Source organism: Mobula birostris, chromosome 14 (assembly GCF_030028105.1).
Source record: "Mobula birostris isolate sMobBir1 chromosome 14, sMobBir1.hap1, whole genome shotgun sequence".
Taxonomy (NCBI): domain Eukaryota; kingdom Metazoa; phylum Chordata; class Chondrichthyes; order Myliobatiformes; family Myliobatidae; genus Mobula; species Mobula birostris.
In genome coordinates, this window is record NC_092383.1 from 37,435,265 (window position 1) to 37,450,746 (window position 15,482).

Sequence of the window (15,482 nt, forward strand, 5' to 3'; positions counted from 1 at the left end):
TATTAGAAAGACAGAGTCCAGTCCAGCATTGGGAATCACATAGTTATTACATCACCACCACTCCATCATGTTCCAGCTTCATAGTTTTTCCTCTGAGTATTATAATGGCATGAGGAAAAGTCAAGAACAAGAACACTTGACATTACACCTTGCCTCATCTCCCACAATGCTACTGGAAGTATTTTTGAGCAAGTTTGCATACTGTATCAAGAGCACTGGTGCACCAAGATCTCTAACTATAGTGAAAGTCCCAAGGATTTCTGATAGAGTGGCTTATGGTGCCTCCACATCATTACAAGGCCCCACTGAGTATGATGATAGTCCGACGAGCTGTCAGAAGGTGGAGGCGTGTTGAGATGGAATCTAGCTGTGTCAGCTTTGGCCTTCCCCACCTCTCAGCTCTCCCCATGTGCACTTTGTCACATTGTCACTCTGTGCTTACACCATACTGTTGGCACGGGGAAGCACTTTGGCGCATGGCCAAGTGGTTAGGGCGTTGGGCTCACGATCTGAAGGTCATGAGTTCGAGTCTTGGCCAAGGCAGCGTGTTGTGTCTTTGAGCAAGGCACTTAACCACACACTGCTCCAGTCCACCCAGCTTAAAATGGGTACCGGCAAATGCTGGGGGTTAACCTCACGATATACTGGTGTCCTATCCGGGGGGGGAGTCTTGTACTCTCAGTCACTTTGCGTCACAGAAACTGATGTTACTCCAAATAAATAGTTAATGCCTCGCACATTTCATCACACTCTGCCACTTTGTCAGTAAATGCAGCCTTAGCCTGGCCTGCGTTTTCCCCTTGTGCTTCTTTTCATGTAATCTCACCAGCGGGCATTGTCACAGTTTCCATTGGTGAAGTTCCCAATTCGCCCAACGAATGGTGCTCCCCAATTCCAACTGCACCCCCCCCCCCACTTGACACACTCCGCATTGCCAGAGTAAGTCTGTAAAGCACAGTGGGGTTTGCTCCAGGAAAAACACAATAATTCAGGAGCTTAAGCAAGTAATGGCATTTCATCAACATGCCCTGGAGTGGCTGTGGCTGGTGCACACTTCATTCTTGAGCAGCAAAAAAAACTTAGATACAAAAGTCAGCATAGGAAATGGGGAGGGAACAGGAGTAAGAGAGTTAAACTTGATCATATTAAATGGAAGAGCAGGCTTAAATGTCAAACAGCTTACTCTTGCTCTTATCTATGTCCCGGGTTTATTTAAAGAAGGTGAGGGCATGATAGAAGAGATTTGGTGTTCATGTCAGGTGGAGGAGAGCAGTGATGGAGCAGATTGGCTGGGCCTTTGTTCAGGCAGTCTGTGGACAGCGGATGTGGAGAATTAGAAGCTGTTGAAGAGGAGGAAAGTGCCCAAAATATAGGCATTGAGGGGCCACCACCTCAATCAATGTTTAATTATCAATAATTATGTCCTAAACATCCTAGCAGCTGTTCTGGTAATATAACAGTAGAAGTCGGTCTATGAGAGTATGACTTTATTCATAGAAACATAGAAAATCTACGGCACATTACAGGCCATTTGGCCCACAATGTTGTGCCGACCATGTAACCTGCTCTAGAAGCTGCCTAGAGTTTCCCTAGCACATAGTCCTGTAATTTTCTAAGCTCCATGTACTGTACCTATCTAAGAGCCTCTTAAAAGACCCTATGGTTTCTTCAAATTGTATCCATATCAACTGAATCAGAGGTGACTACTTGCTCTCTGATACTGTGCTAGCTCACTGAAGTGGCAGTCATTCTAATTCTCTAATTTGCCACTCGCTGACATTTGCAAGTGCCCATGATGATGACCTACTGGCCGGAAAGAATCATTTCCTTCCGTTAAGTGCCTTATTATGAAGACCGCATAATGTCCTTTCTTTAGCTTCAAGATGAAGCCGTTGTAAAGTTCTGACATGATCCTGTTTTTGTATTTTATCCATTCATTTGCAAACCTAAGGCATGAAATAACCTTAAGGCATGAAAACATAAAAACTGCAGGGGGAAAGAATTTGATATAAATAGAAAATGCTGGAAGCTCTTTGCCAGCATTGATTCTTGCCTTTCTCTCGGTTTGTTCACCGTGAATATTCTCTCTCCAGTACCTGTGCAGCAAATTCCACAATCCTTTTCAACCTCGAAGCAAGCAGGCCAGTAACAGCAAACACAAGTGATTCTGCAGTTGCTGGAATTCCAGAGCAGCACACACAAAATGCTGAGGGAGTTTAGCAAGTCAGGCAGCATATATAGAGAGAAATAAACAGTTGACATTTCATTTTGAGACCCTTCATCAGGACTGGAAAGGTAGGTGGAAGAAACCAGAAGCCAGAATAAGAAAGTGGGGAAGGTGACAGGTGAGGTGAGAGGTGTGTGGGTGGTGGGGGGGGGGGATAAAGAGAGAAGCTGGGAGGTGATAGGTGAAAAAGGCTGAAGAAGGAATCTGATAAGAAAAGGGCGTGGACCTTGGAAGAAAGGGAAGGGGGAGGGGCGCCAGAGGGTATCGATGGGCAGGTGAGGAAAAGAGGAAAGGTAGTAAGAGAAACAGAATGGGGAAAGGTAAAAAAAAGAGAAGGGGAGGGGAGAGAAGAAATTACCAGAAGTTGGAGAAATCGATACCCATCCATCAGATTAGAGGCTACCCAGACAGTATATGGGGTTCAAGTTTATAGTTAAATGTGCAAAGTAAATTTATTATCAAAGTGCATACTATATATGTCATCATATACAACCCAGATTCATTTCCTAGTGGGCTTTCACAGTAAATACCAGAAACAGAATATAATCAGTGAAGGCATCCGTTCGTCTCGTGAGACTATGGATTTGTGCCTTGGAAGGTTTCCAAGGCGCAGGCCTGGGCAAAATTGTATGGAAGACCGGCAGTTGCCCATGCTGTAAGTCTCCCCTCTCCATGACACTGATGTTGTCCAAGGGAAGGGCACTAGGGCCGATACAGCTTGGCACCAGTGTCGTCACAGAGCAATGTGTGGTTAAGTGCCTTGCTCAAGGACGCAACACGCTGTCTCAGCTGAGGCTTGAACTAGCGACCTTCAGATAACTAGATCAACGCCTTATCCACTTGGCCACGCGCCAACACAATCAGTGAAGGACCGCACCCAATAGGACCGATAAACATCCAACGTGCAAAATACAGTAAGCTGTGTAAATACAAAAAGAAAAAATAAAATACTAATAATTAAATCACCAATAAATATCGAGAACATGAGATGAAGAGATGTTGATGAGTCCATCGGTTGTGGGAACAGTTCAGTGATGGGACAAGTGAAATTATCCCTCTGGTTCAAGAGCCTGATGTTTGAGGGGTAATAACTGTTCCTGAACCTAGTGGTGTGAGTCCCAAGGCTCCTGTAACTCCTTCTTGATGATAGTAGCGAGAAAAGAGCATGACCTGGATGGTGGGTATCCTTGCTTTCCTGCAACAACGCTCCCTGTAGAAATGCTCGATGATGGGGAGGACTTCACCCATGACGGACAGGCTATATTCACTACATTTTGTAGAATTCCCCATTCAAGGGCTTAGCTGCCACACCAAGGCATGACCGAACCAGTCAGTGGACTCTCCACTACACACCTATAGAAGTTTGTCAAAGTTTTCACTGACACGCTGAATCTTGGCAAAACCTGCTAAGAAAGTAGAGGCGCTGCTATACTTCCCTTGTAATAGGACTAACATGCTGAACCCAGGTCAAATCTCTGAAATGATAACACAGAGGAATTTAAAGCTGCTGACCCTCTCCACCTCTGATCCTCCGATGAGGACTGGCCTATGGACCTCTGGTTTCCTCTTCCTGAAGTCAATAAACCAGCTCTTTGGTCTTGTTCACATTGAGTGAGAGGTTTTTTTGTGGCACCATTCAGCTGTATTTTGAATCTTGCTCCTATATGCTGATTCATCACCCCTTTTGATTCAGTGACATCAGCAAACTTAAGTATGACATTGGAGCTGTACTTAACCTCGCAGTTATAAGTGTAAAGCAAGTGGAGCATGGGGCTAAGCACACAGCCTTGTGGAGCACCTCCGCTGATGGAGATTGTGGAGGAGATGTTTTTGCCAATCCAAACTGACTGGAGTCTGCAAGTCAGGAAACCGAGGGTCCAGTTGGACCAGGAGGTATTCAGACCAAGATCTTGAAGATTATCGATTAGTTTTGAGGGAGTAACAGTATTAAACATCAAGCTGTAGTCAAGAAGAGCATCCTGATGTATGCACCTTCTCTGTCCAGATTTTCCATGGTTGAGTGAAGAGCTAGTGAAATGGCATCTGCTGTTGACGTGTTGTAATGGTAGGCAAATTGGAGTGGATTAAAAGTTCTTCTCAGGCAAGAGTTGATATGTTTTATCATCAACCTTTCAAAACACTTCATCACAGTGGGTGTAAGTGCTACTGGATGACAGATATTTGAGGCAGGTTATCATGTTCTTCTCAGGCAGCAGTATAATTGAAACCTGCATGAAGCACATGGGTACCTCAGACTGCTGAAGTGAGAAGTTAAAGATGTCAGTGAATACTCCAATGCATTGATTACCACAGGTCTTTAGTACTCGGCTAGGTACCTTATCTGGCTGGATGCTTTCTGTGTTCATCCTCATGAAGGATACTGTCACATTGGCCTCAGAGACTGAAATCACAGGGTCACTGGGGGCTGTGGGAGTTTGTTGAAGGTTCCTCTAAGTTTTGATGGTCAACACGTGCATAAAAGGCATTGAGCTCATCTGGGAGCAAAGCCGTGTTGTCAGCTATGTCACTTTGTAGGATGAGATGGCATTCCAGCTCTGCCACAGCTGTCAAGCATCCTTCATTTTGGTCCAGAATTGCCATATTGCACACAAGATGGCTCTCAGCAAATTGCAGATCTCATGGTTCATCCAGGGCTTTTGGTTGGGGAAGACTTTGAATGATTTTGTGGAGACACACTTGTCCACAACTGATTCTATAAAGGCAGTGACATCCGTGGTGTATTCATTCGGATCCTTTGATGAGTCCTTGAACACAGCCCAGTCCACTAACTCAAAGCAAACTTGTAGCTGCTCTTCTGACTCTTTCAATCACCTCTTTTTCCCCTTATCTCTGGAACCTTGCTCTTTAGCTTCTGCCTGTTTGCAGGTAAGAGGAGGACAGCCAAGTGATCAGATTTCTCAAAGTGCGGTCCAGGCAAGGAACAGTAGACTTTCCTAATCATAGTATAGAAGTGGTCGAATGTGTTGGATCCCCTGGTGCTATAGATGAGATGTTGATGATAATTGGGCAGAAATTTATTTAAACAAGCCTGATTGAAGTCCCTGACGATGATTTGAAAGGTGTTGGGGTAGGCTGTTTCTTGTTTGCTAATGGCAGTACTCAGTAACTTGAGTGCCTGTTTAATGTCAGCCTTTGGTGGTATGTAACCTCTTTTAGTCAGTAATATGGTTGGCATTTAATCATTAAAAGTTCCAAGTCGGGGGAACAACAGTGCGACATTGAAAACTGTCTGAGTACTACAAAGAGTTTATCATGAAACACAAACCCCAACCTTTTGCCTTCTCTGAAGCAGCAGTCTAGTCTATCCTGTCTTACCAATGTATCCAGCATGTCGAGAGTGAGCCATGTCTCTGCAAAACAGAGAACACAGCAATTACTCATCTCCCTCTGATACAGCAATTTAGCCCTTAGGTCCTTAATCTTGTTCTCCATCAACTGTACATTTGCCAGTTCTATACCCAATTCATTCACCCATGCCTGTTTAAGACCTGCAGTATTGACCCGAGCTCCATTATGTAGGATCTGATAAAAATAGGATACCGCACTACGAGTAACAGGATCAAATTTATTCATTGCCTCCAAGGACTCGTGTTTGTCTAAAACCTCAAAGTTAGGTATACATTTCCTAACATAATCTCAAATTTGTAAATATCTAAAAAAACTAGATGCAGGGATATTGTAAACTGCTTGTGCACTAATGAGGCAAAGTTTCCATTAATATATAGGTCACCTATACTACAGATGTCTCTCTGTTTCCAGGTGGAAAAAACAGTATCATTCAGGCCAGGCAAAAAGGTATGATTGTCACAGACTGGAGTGTCAATATAAGTTCTGGGATGAGTGTTTGAAGAGTATACATGATTGTTCGGTCAACGTCAGACTGTCAGTGGGGGCGCTGGGAGGTGGACCCAAATGCGAGGCACAGACACTGAAGTACAAGGAACAGGACTAGGTTAGTCAAGAAAGCAAGGGAAGTGGGGAAGAAAGGACGCTGGACATGACTCAGGCCCTGGACGAGACAAGGATACAGGGCCTGGACTAAGATTTGACTCGGATAGCTTAACCAAGACATGGAAACTGGAACTAAGAGCCTGGGCTTGGACTCCAAGCCAGAGACCGGACAAGGACCTGAAACCTGGGTCTTGACTTGGGTTCGGATCCCTGATCTAGGCGAGGACACGACGAGATTACAGGATGTGGCGTAGCTACAGGATGGGACAAGAGACTCCAGGACAGGACGAGGGAACTCCAGCTTAGGATGATGAATCTCCAGCACCAAGCTCGGCAAGGTACACCTGGGCTGGGTGAGGCACATGGACGAGATGAGAAAACAAAACTGTGGCTAGGACAGGACAAGGTTCTTGGACGTGGCTAGGACTGGACAAGACCCTGAAGCCTTGACTAGATTGAGGGAGAGATAGGAATGCAGATCCTTGGTTGAGGGAGAGACAAGAACATGGGATGCAGAGTCAGGACCCCTCCTTGGGTACAGTACATAGGGCCAGGACTCATTACACAGAATGCAGAATACGACAAGACAGTTCCCAGTACAAGGTAGCGGCAGACAGCCAGACCTACCTAGCGAAGCCATGGGCACAGACAGTTCCCAACACTAGGTAGCAGCAAACAGCCAGACATACCTAGCAAAGGCGTGGATACAGACAGTTCCCAACACTAGGTAGCAGCAAACAGCCAGACCTACCTACCAAAGGCGAGGACACAAAGACAGATCCAAACACTAGGTAGCAGCAAACAGCCAGACCTACCTAGTGAAAGCGTGGACACAGAGACAGTTCAAAACAACAATAGACAGTTCCTTATTTTGCTCCAGAGATGGAACTTGACAGCAGTGCAGCAAAGGCTTGGCTTCATGTGAGGCAACAGAAGAAAGAGGAGGGGAAAGGATTCAGACAGGGAGTTTGGACAGGAATAATCCAGCAGCCAGAGGTTGAATCCTGAAGGTATTTATGAAGCCAGCCCAAATGAGAATCAGCTGCCTCAACAGAAACTGGGGAAAACTGGAAAACCTAGAATAAGGAACATGGACCAGACCGTGAACCGGAATGCAGATTTCACAGACTGGGCCATGACACCGACACAGACTTATACAGTTTAAAACATTACGTAGACTCAATTATTCCAAAGAAAAGTTGCACAGTTTCTACCCTGATGTTTCGCCAGTTTGTAATAAATGTAAATCTGTGAACAGTAACTTGTCACATTCATTCTGGTCATGTTGTAAGCTTTATGCATACTGGAAAAGTATTTTTCACTGTTTCTCTGAGGCTTTTGGGAAGCGGTGGGAACCAGACCCTATCTTTAGCCAATATGTATGAAAAAGCAGCTGTATTGTTTGGAATGGTGATTGCTAAGAAGTTAGTCCTGCAAATGTGGAGAATGGACTCTGTGCCTACGTACAATCTGTGGCTGAGAGAACTGGCAAAAACTTTACATTTGGAGAGACTGAGACTATGTAATGAGGACAGGGGGGACATCTTTGAAAGGATATAGGGCCCTGTATTAGCTTTCTTACGGGGTGAGGACTGAGGTTTTTGGTGCGGTGCACCTCTGCTGTGTGTGTTTACTTTCACCTTTATATTTTTCTCTCTTTTGCTGCTCAATATTTAATTTGATTTTGCTATGGTTGTGGGTTTTGTGGATGTGCTGTGTTTTTGTTTTGTTCATTTGTTTGTTAGTAATAAATAAAAAATATTTTAAAAAGTTTCTTGAAAAAGGCCTTGCAAATAAAGCCCTCCACAACTTTGTAAAAAAGAACTGTACATTTGCTAACCAGATTGTGGATAGAGGAAATTTCATATTTTGGCATTTTAGCCTAGCTTGGAGTCCTCCCATCCTCCCTCTCCTTTGTCCAAAATAATGTACTTTTATCTGCTTAAAAGTGCCGTACCTGCAGGCTTGAGAGAGGTTTTTCTCCTCCAGCCTGAGAGTGGCCACATTGCTGCTGTACTTCCCATTCCCATTTCAACATGTTGGTTCATGAGTTCCTCAACTACCATGTTGACCCTTACCACGTCCTTTTCTTATCACTACCATCAGGGAAGAGATACAGGAGCCTGGAGACCCACTCTCAGCAATTCAATAACAGCTTCTTTCCCTCTGCCATCAGATTTATGAATGATCCATGAACCCATGAACATGACCTCATTACCTCATTATTCCCTTTTTTCCACTATTAATATATTCCTGTAATTTATAGATTTTTATGTCTTTGCACTGTACTACTGCTGCAAAACAACAAATCTTATGTCATATCTCAGTAATAATAAACCTGATTCTGATTCCCTGCTTCTTTCATCTTCTCTTAACAGAAAATGTCTCCTGCATTCCTCTACTTCATAGTTAAATGGTAGAATTAAACATAAAGGCTGGGTTGATCAGACGCAAACTATTCGAGTGTTCAGCAGATGTTGTAATAAGCGTACAAGCACAACAAGGTCACTCAAACTTAATTTATTATCATAAATAAACCACACAGAATACCACAGTACTTAGTAAGTCACAAAGATTTCAGGGCTCAAGATTCTTTGTCACCACTTGATTGTTGCTGTTCTTGGGGGAAATCCAAATTCAAACTCACTTATGAATTCACCCTGGCTCCTATGCACCAATCACGATTCTCGGTCTAGGTGAAATCCAAATAGCTGAGTGAAAGGTACCCCAATAAATAAGGGATTCACAAGTGCAGACAGACAAACTCTTTGAAATTTTGTTCTCATGCCATTAACTCAGCCTGGTTTCTTTCATTCAATCAAATTGTGTTCATTAACACATTTTCAGCATACCCTTATAAATCAATTAGACACTTTAACTGCCATCATTATCCATCAGTCCACTAATGTTTTGGACTTAATATTCCTTTAATTGCAAAAGAAAATTAATATATATAAGAGAATTACACAAATCCAAAGAAGAATCCATCAAGGCAATTTGACAGACACAAAGAAAGAATCCATTAACCTAGCTCTCAAAGTGGCCAATGGATATTTAGTCATTAACAGATATCCTCATGTTAATGGTTCCTGGGACTAAGAAAGAATCCAGTTGCTATCAGCAAAATTTAAACACTGTTTACTTGTACAGGCACACTACTTCCTATAGCTCACAAAGAGCTAAGCTAAAATCCAAAGCTGGAGGAACTCCAGAGAAAATATTCTTAGGAGTAGTTGAGAAGTCATAGCAATAAGACACTTTACTGTGTCACCAGAATAGGAATGCCTGTGGTATCTTGGCTACTTTGGAGGTGGAAATTAAAGGACTACCAGCATCCTGGGGTGTCATGGAATCTTCTTGAATGAAATAGAAATTATCTCCACTTTCCCAAAACAAAAATTTTGGGGGCCAAGAAATGCCTTCTGGCTTTTTCACCTTCCTTGTTTGCTAGGAAGAAAAAACCAGAGTAGAATTTGCTAGGAAAAAATGACTCATGATATCAGCTTCTGCAATAATACAAGTGAGTAAAGAAGGACACGCTTTCTTGCCAACTGGGTAGAAATGGATGTGTGATGGTGTCATCCGGTGACCAGTGCTGGGAGTGAGGTAAGAAGGTGTTTGTGGGTGGAAGATCATCGACCTTCTTAAGTCCATTCACTTAATTTCTCCCTCAATAATGTTTATTTTCAACAGATATAACCTAAAGTGATAGATTCAGAATTAGATGCAGAATGGAAACTGGTCTCCCATCATCTCTCAATATTGATATACCAGTAGATCAAGTAAGTTCACACGTGGAAGGTAAGCATTAGAGAAGACATTATTATGAATACCAATATATTAGTAATTTATAATTTGGTGACATTTGTTATTTGATATTATATTCTTTCCAAAATCTTTCAGTGTTAAGAATCAAACAGGAGATACAACGGAATATGTTAGGGTGCATCCTGGAGTTAAGGAATATAACAAATACTCATTCCAACAGCATTTATTCTTCAGACCTGAATGTGGATTGTAGATTGAGTTTAAAATGCAGCCCAGCACAATGGTAGTTTTAGAGATGCAGAATGGGGTCGATTGCAAACAAAGAAACACTCAAATTGACCTGAGATATCTGCATGTGCATGAATGCAGCCCAGAGTCAGTGGGGATTACTATTGATTAACATTGATTAACATTGGGTGTCTGGAGTGTTGGTGTGAAGATTGAGGGGTTTGAAAGCTATATGTCATTCAAAGGAAGCATTGTGGATACATTGTAACTATAGAATTGTCCGGCTGTTACCTTTGATCTGTCACAACCACAGATGTCACGTAATATTGGGTCAGGGAGGCCTCTTCTTCCAACTGTGTCTCCAGTATGATTCCTGCTTGTTTGGCTCAATAAAGACTTCTACGTCCACCAGCTTCAGTGTCTCTCTGGAGACTTCGTCCACAGAGTGGACAACATGCGAGGGAGTTCTGTATTCTACTCACTGGAACTCCTGTGGTTCCTTTATTTCAATAATTGCTGGAAAGTTTGATGCTGCACCCATGAAACTACTGAGAACCAGAGGATGAGGTATCTTGCCATCAAGTGAGAGCATACAGAGGACGGTTGCATGTGTGACGATGCCTGATAATGTAACAACGTGTATATCTGTGTAAGTCATTTCTCGAAACAGTTTCTGCAATTTGACATACAGGTTGTTCTTGCAGTAGTTTGGCATCTCATTTGCAGGTATGTCATCTGGTATCTCAGGCCTGCCTTGCTGCACTCTCTTTGGGGCAGGAGTGAAAATCTGGCATGATTGTAATGGGAAAGTGAAGGTTACAGTGGCCACAAGATGTAGGAGTAGAATTAGGCTATTTGGTCCATTGAGTGTGCTCCACCATTCCATCATGATTGATTTATTATTCCTTTCAACCCTTTTCTCCTGCTTTCTCCCCATAACCTTTGACACCCTTACTAATCAAGAACATATCAACATTTGCTTTGAATATATCCAACGACTTGGTCTCCATAGCCAACTGTAGCAATGAATTCCACAGATTCATCACCCTTTGGCTAAAGAAATTCCTCCTCTGTTCTAAATGGATCTAACCACTATTGGAAACATCCTCTCCATGTCCACTCTCTCTGAGCTTTTCATGTTGGATAGGTTTCAATTGTTACATGCCTCAAGGAGATCTGTGTTTTTTTTGTGAGAATGATGTAATGGTCTTTTGGAGGTCACCTGCTGTAATTTTCTCACTGATGTGAGGTCACGTGATGACATGTGCACCACGGGTACATAAGGGTCGACCCCAGATGATGTAGTTAGTTTTTAGTTCTTAGATTTCCAGATAGAATGTGCTGTGTCTCCATTTCTGTTGTGTATTTGTTTTTATAACGCAGTTACATTTTTAAAACAGAGTGTTGTGTCTGTTGCAAGATACAATATTATTGGACTGGAAATTTTTGGCTAGAGGTGCTGATTTATCCTATTCCAGCAGTAGAAGGGAGAGTGAAGACTTTATCGAAGTACAGGACCGAAGGATTGAGAGGAGTCGGTATCGCTCGGCAGTTTAACAAAGGATCGACCTTATTAAGTCTTCGTTGAAGGAGTAGCGACCTGCATCGAAGGTAACTCTTGCCAAAGGAGAAAAGAGTTCATGCAAAGGTTTGATCTCTCTCCAAAAGAAATTAAGGTCAGTTGTTTTAAACTGTTTTATTTCCTGCATCGTGAATCCTGTGGACAGAATCAGCAGGAAAGTCGCGTCTATGAGGAAATCCTTCTCCAGAGAAGTCTCTCCCAATTGAACGTATAAATCTCTTGGACTTTCGAAGTTACCATTTTAAGAACTGTATCTGACTTTATCGCTTTAAGAATTGTTTTCACATTTAACGCTTTAAGAACCAGTGTCAAGTGACGATTTGTTGAATGGCTGCATAACGGTTAACTTCTGGTTAAGGTTTTCATTTGCTTTTTTTTTGTTTATCACTTATCCGTGATTAATAAATGTTTGGTTGTTTTTATATAACCTGTCTCGATTGATATTCATTGTTGTCGGTTACGTAGCACAATGAACTTCCCTCCTCATTCTTCTGAACTCTAGTGAGTACAGACCTGGAACCATCAAATGCTCTTCATACTTTAACCCTTTCATTTCCCAGATAATTCTCTTCAATCTCCTCTGGACCCTCTCCAATGTCAGCACATCCTTTCTTAGATAAAGGGCCCCGAACTGTTCACAATACTCCAACTGGGGTCTGACTAATGCCTTATAAATCCTCAGAATTACAATCAACGCAAGTAGCAGTGGTGCAGTTACGCAGTGACTCATCGACACACTGGGGCTTCAGACTGAGAAAGTCTACATAGCTTCTAACCCCAGGACACAATGATTTCCCAGTTTACTTTAACATGATCTTGTCTGTAACAGTGAGTGAATTGGAAAAAAAGCAGAAAAAATTCTTTTCATAATGATTGTTTTTGTGGTTTGACCTATCTTGTTATGTAGCTCATATGAAATTCCGGCTGCAGGACATATGTCCACTTTGCTGAGAATTCACAATGTCCTACTATGTACCAGCATTGCCCAACAAATCTGCTTGTATCCTGCTATCTTTGATTACATATAATCAGCAAGAATTACCAGGTATTAATGGTGTGCCCACTGTTCAATGAGAGCCTTGGTAATATTGCTTTCAACACTTAAGGTACTTGCAAGAAAACACTGATCAACTGCACTCACATGAGTCACACATTCCAGTAAATCCCTGGCATCCAGGAATTCCCATGACAATGGCAGAAAATCAAAATAAAGAACAATACAGCCAATCAGGCTCATAATCTAAGAAGGTTTATCAAATCCCTTTGGTGATTGATCCCTGCCTGTTCAGGCACCTGAATGATCTATCTGCTGAGTATTTTCTCTGCTGTCTGCACAGTTGATCAACATTACCACCGGTGCTTTCAGCATTTACCCCACTAATGGCATAAGGCTCTCTGATCAAACCCACATTTTGCCCCTTTGACTTACATTTTCCATCTCCCAGGTTTACAGACCTCTAGAAACTTTTTAAATACCATGCTGCCTACCTTCCTGATTTCACACCCTACTGATATCATCGATAAAACTTTAGGTTTAAATCCCTTTCAGAAGGGAATAATAGCATCTATTTATGATATAATTATGAAATTACAGCCAGATACATCTGATAAAATTAAAAATGAATGGGAAAGGGAACTTCAACTTTGCCTACCTATAGAGAAATGGGATAAAATTTTTCAATTAATTAGTTCTTCCTCTATATGTGCCAAACATACTCTAATACAATTTAAAGTAGTGCATAGGACCCATATGTCTAAAGATAAACTAGCTCATTTTTATTCCCATATAAACCATATTTGTGTCAGATGCCACTCTGAGGTGGCTTCCTTAACTCATATGTTTTGGTCCTGCCCTCTTTTGGAAAAATTCTGGAGCAATATTTTTGATATTATCTCAACAGTTTTGTGTTTTGACTTACAACCCCATCCTATTAAGGCAATCTTTGATTTGCCAATGACAGAACATAGAGTTTTATCCTCTTCAGGCTGTCGGATAATTGCATTTGTTACTTTAATGGCCAGAAGATCCATTTTATTGAACTGGAAGGAGACCAACCCTCAATTTCAATTTCAATAGTTTTCCCATACTATATCATGTTTAAATTTAGAAAAATTTAGAAAAATTCAGAAGTGACATTTTTGATTCTTTGGTTAAATTTGAAGAGACTTGGAAACCATTTATTCAACATTTTCATATGATGTAATTTGACCTTTCCGAATCCTTCTTATTAACTTAAAATATACGAATAGAGGAGCGGAGTTGACGACATTATTGAACGTATTCGATTTAAGATATTGGTCCAGCCTTGTTTTGTTCCGTTCGCTTTTTTTTTGGGTTTAGTGTTTTTTTTTGGTTTGTTTTTTGGGGGGGGGGGGGTTCTTTGTATTTTTTTTTCTTTTTATTTCGTTTTTTCTCTATGATTAACTATATTAAGAGTTTGGAAGTCTATTACACCTGTATTATTTGAAATCGTTTTTGTACATGTTTATCAACAATAAGATTACTCCAATCTCTCTGTATCAATATTGTTATTCTGTTTATAATTTTGGAAAATCAATAAAAAGATTTAAAAAGAAAAGACCTCCAATTTAATGAGAAGCTCATTCCCTTTGTAGTGGAAGCTCAGTTACGCTCCACACCCACCGAGACAGGGTCTTTCATTCACTGGTTTATGCATCACCATTTCAACACAGAATGTCAACAATTCCTTTCCCCCCTCAGATGCTGCTTGACTCACTGAGTTCTTCCAGCAGGTTGTTTGTGTCATCAGATTCCAGCAACAGCAGTCCATTGTGTCTTCAGCAGGGATTTGATCCATGGTTTCCGGTGGGGGAACACTCGGACTTGCTGCACGTCTCCACACCTGCTGTGATGAAGTCTGTATCAGCAGTGGCGGATTCATTTGGATTGTCCGCCGAGGCCTTGAACATGTACCAGCCTGTCAACGCGAAGCAGCTGCAGAGAAGCTTTGCCATGCAACCTCAGGAGAAGCATTGTTTGTCCTTCCCACCACTCAAGGACCAAACACCCCTTCCCACTACTACAATTCTCAGCTCTTCTCACTGTTAATTCCATCCACCAGAGCTGACTTCCCAGCCAGCACAGGCATGTCCCTATCTCACTGCAGTATGAGACTCTTTGGCTACCCTCACCTAGTTTAGCCCCTCTGTTGAAGTGGTGTACCAAGGTGTGGCCACCGTCGCATGCAAACAGCTACCTGGAGCTACAGGAGAGAGCCGAGTGTCCAGTGGGGACCAAATATGATCTTCTCCCTCCCTGGGCACCCCATACATCCCAAGAAGATTAATTACCCTCTAACTGTCTACAAAACCATTTGACTTGGACTTACCCTATCACAGATAATGTGTTTGTCCAGTTCACCCCAGCCCACCACTTCTCCAATGGCTCCAGGCTCCAGGCTGGAGTCACGTGGATCAGTGACTGAGTCATTTGAAGCCTAAAGGTCAAACCCGTGATTGGCAAATCCTGGGGTTGATTCTCAGAGAAGTCGAAAGGACAAAGCTGATGTCTAGAGCCTGGTGAGCACGGAGCTTGGCAAGGCTGAAGTCTGCGAGTCCAGACCCGCGTCTGGAGGTTGGTGGCATGAAGTCTGCAAGTCTGGGAATGCAGGCTAGAGAACAGAGGTTTGAGGCCTGATGTCTTTGAGTTTGAGATACTGAGCCAGGGACTGGATGCCTGGACGC